Source organism: Balaenoptera borealis (assembly GCF_965194805.1).
Source record: "Balaenoptera borealis genome assembly, chromosome: 4".
Taxonomy (NCBI): domain Eukaryota; kingdom Metazoa; phylum Chordata; class Mammalia; order Artiodactyla; family Balaenopteridae; genus Balaenoptera; species Balaenoptera borealis.
The window spans coordinates 41,419,772-41,423,683 of NC_138861.1; the positions used below are offsets into that span (position 1 = coordinate 41,419,772).

The following is a 3,912-nucleotide window of genomic DNA, read 5'->3' on the forward strand; positions in this document are numbered from 1 at the left end:
CTTGTGAAATTTCAGAACACCTGGACCAGGAAATGATTCCTATAGCTCTCAGGAAAAAACGTAAACAGGTTGATTACACACAAGGATAAAGAAAAGCAACAACTTTGGACTCCTCCACAGCAGCACTGGAAGCAAGAAGATACGCTTTCAAGAAACAAGAGAAATACATTCAAAATTCTGTACAAAATGATCTCCAACCTAAAATCCTATCCTCAGAAATTATCAATCAAGAATGAGAATTGAACATAGATATTTTCAGACATTCAAGATCTCAATGAGGGGACTTCCTGGTGGTGCAGTGGATAAGACTCTGCGCTCCCAATGCAGGGGGCCCAGGTTCGATCCCTGGTCAGGGAACTACGTGCATGCTGCAACCCAGAGTTCACATGCCACAACTAAGGATCCGGCAAGCTGCAACTAAGGAGCCCACCTGCCACAACCAAGGAGCCCACCTGCCACAACTAAGGAGCCCACCTGCCACAACCTAAGGAGCCAGCAAGCTGCAACTAAGACCCGTTGCAACCAATAAATAAATAAATAAATAGGAAAAAAAGATCTCAATAGGACTTCCCTGGTGGTCCAGTGGTTAAGAATCCGCCTTCCAATGCAGGAGACGCAGGTACGATCCCTGGTCAGGGAACTAAGATCCCACATGCTGCGGGGCAAATAAGCCCACACACCGCCACTACTGAGCACATGAGCCACAACTACAGAGCCCTCGTGCAACAAACTAGAGAGAAGCCCGCGCACTGCAATGAAGATCCCAAGCAACAAAGACATGATGCAGTCAACATAAATAAATAAATAAATATTTTTTAAAAAAATCTCAATTTCCCATTTATCATTTCTTAAGATGCTACTGGAAGATATGCCTCACCAATATAGGAGAATAAACCAAGAAAGGGGAAGACGTAATACATGGAGTAAGAGACCCAACATAGGGGAGAGGGAATCTCAGATGACAGCGGTGCCCCACACATGGGGGTAACCAGTCCAGGTAGGGCAGTATGACTCAAGAATCAGACACAGTCAGCACTGTCCTCACCAACATCCTCTGCCATTATACCCTCTTTTAGCCTGAGGATACCTGTGTGAGCTTGACCCAGGTTCTTATCTGTGTTTGAATGTCTCTTTCCTGTATTGATGAAGGTCTACTCTCCTCTTCATCTGAGGACCTTCATTCTACCCCAAAAGGATTCTGGCTTGACTTACTCCTAAGACCTAGAGGTAGGCCATAGGAGTTAAAAGTAGAAACTACAGAGTAGCCCTCCCTGTCTGACCAAACTTTAGCTGTGTGACTGGTATCTGGTCCACAACCCATCTGTGTCAGATGGGGGGAGTATATTAAGCTCTCTGTTTCCCAGGAGTTACTACAGATAGAGGAAGTCTCTTATAAACCCTCAGAGGAGCTGAAGCCAGACTATGACCCAGAGACTCTGTTCAGCGTATTTTTTCCTGGTAGCCTTCAACAAGTGATGACAATATTGCCTTTTCCTTATACAACTAGGTTTGTTATCACTACTCTGGTTTTCAAAACTAAACAATATATTCTGTAGGGATAGATACACAAATGGTGGGGCTTTGGGGAAAGCAAATGAACGGTGGACACAAAATCAAAATGATAGTTGTCTCTGGGAAGAAACAGGGAGATGTGATGGGGAGGGCACACAGAGCACTGGTACTAGTAATGCTCTTTCTTCACCCAGGTAGTGGGTACACAGATTTATCATGATTATTCAAAGCTATGCATATGTGAGATTTATACACTATTCCATACAAATGAAATAGGCATTTTGATAAAAATTATAAGTTTTAACTGCATTTTACTAAAAGGTGCTTCTATTTTATTACCAACTTTGATTTCAGATCTTTTTTATTTTAAATTTTTTTTTTTTTGGCCACACTGCACGGCATGTGGGATCTTAGTTCCCCAGCCAGGGATCAAACCCGTGCCCCCTGCAGTGGAAGCGTGGAGCCCTAACCACTGGACCGCCAGGGAATTCCCCTGATTTCATATCTTAATCAAATTCAAAGTGTTCACAAAACTTCATCTCTCCTGGTACAATTATTTATTTCAAAAAAAAATTTAGAAAAAAAAACCCCTCATCTCTCCTGTACTCATGGAATATTCCATTCAAAAGGAAATCACATGAAATAATATTGCTGCTATGTAGAAAACAGAGAGCAATTTCCTTTCAAATAGCATAATGGAGCGTGCTTTTGCACTGAGTAAATTTTCTTCGTCCCTGACTGGCAATAGACTTGGTTATTTATAAACATAAAAAAGTAGGAGTATTTTCTCAATGTTTATGATAACTCTATAAGCAGCTCTAATAAATATAGACTACATATTTTAGTAATAATATTTAATTAGGTAATTTAAAGTATATTAAAAATCAGAAGATCTAATGTTGCCACTAATTTACCAATCTCAAGTACTATTTACCCTTCTTAAAACACTGAAGAATATATAGTATTTGGATTTACTTATTAAATCAATTTTGGCAATCTTAAGTGAATCTGCTTACCTTTGGTTTTGAGACTAGCTGATGAAATATAGTGACATTTTGATGCTCCTGTTTTGGATTTTGGTTTATTTTATTTTCAATCCCTGAATTATTGCTGAGGTCGGGTAAAGGAATTTTACACAGGTTCATAAAACACATTCAATATTTTTCTAGTCTAGCTAAATATAAGCTATATTTAAGAAAATTCTGATTTTCCCTCTGGATACATTGCCTCAGGCAAATGTCTACTTTTACCTATGCCCAGGGGTTGTCTAATTCATCACTCATTAAAACTGCAATTTAGGGGATTTCCCTGGCAGTCCAGTGGTTAAGACTCAGTGCTTCCACAGCAGGGGTGCGGGTTCGATCCCTGGTCAGGGAACTAAGATCCCACACGCTATGCTGCGTGGCCAAAAAAAACCCCCCAAAACTGCAATTTACCCTCTATCTGAAAATTTCTAAAATGTACTACAATTGCAAGCAATTGTCAATCTAAAACTAAAAATAAGTCATTTGTTCTAGTTATCAATAGCCTAAGTACTTTCCACGTAAAAGTCCTTACTATAAAAAGTGAGGTCTTGCTAATTAACTAATTAATTAAACAAAATTTTATTTAGTACCTACTATGTGCCAAGCACTGTACTAGGTCCGTCAGTACCAGTACAACACTGTACTGGGTACAGTAGATAAAACAGACAAAAATCTCTGACCATTAGACCTTATATTCTAATGGAGGGACTGATGATAAAAAGTACAGGTACATTATACGGCATGTAATAAGGTAAGAGGAAACAAGGAGGAAAATATAGTGGGCAAGGAATGTGTATGTCATGGCAACTGTGATTTAAAACGGCATGGTTAAGGAAGACGTCACTGAGAAAGTGGTGTTGGATTAGAGTTAGGTGATGAGGACGTGGGACCTGAGGTTATCTGGGAGAAGAGCAATTTAGGCAGAGAGAACAGCAAGTACAAAGCCCTGAGATGGGTGTATGTTTGTGGATAAACAAGAAGGCCAGTGTGACTGGAGTGGAACGAGTGCAGGTTGCTGTAGAGGAGATCAGAAAATAAGGGGCCAGATCATGGATGGCCTTGCAGGCCATTGTGAGGAGTATGATGGAAAGCCATTGGAGGGTGGATGTTGTTGGCATTTTTTTGTTTATGTTGAACACATGAATGCCTTGTTTTATTATAATTAACTAGATTGCTAACGCAAAAAAATCATTACTTCAATTTTTTTGTTTTTACTTATTTATTTAAACATTTTTTTCTTCCAGTTTTATTGAGATATAATTGACATATAGCACTTGTATAAGTTTAAGGTGTACGGCATAATGATTTGACTTACATACATAATGAAATGATTATCACAATAAGTTTAGTCAACATCCATCATCTGAAATAGATA

At 39.3% G+C, this 3,912-nt stretch overlaps 1 pseudogene across 1 annotated transcript in view; it reads right to left on the reverse strand.

The window, feature by feature from the left end:
• Positions 1-1,061, reverse strand: part of LOC309628476 (zinc finger protein 706 pseudogene) — a 4,068-nt pseudogene extending 3,007 nt beyond the window's left edge. The window contains exon 1 of the transcript in view: positions 1,046-1,061. The product of the transcript in view is annotated as a zinc finger protein 706 pseudogene (transcript). The remainder of the gene's footprint in view (positions 1-1,045) is intronic.
• Between the last annotated feature and the right edge of the window lie 2,851 nt (positions 1,062-3,912).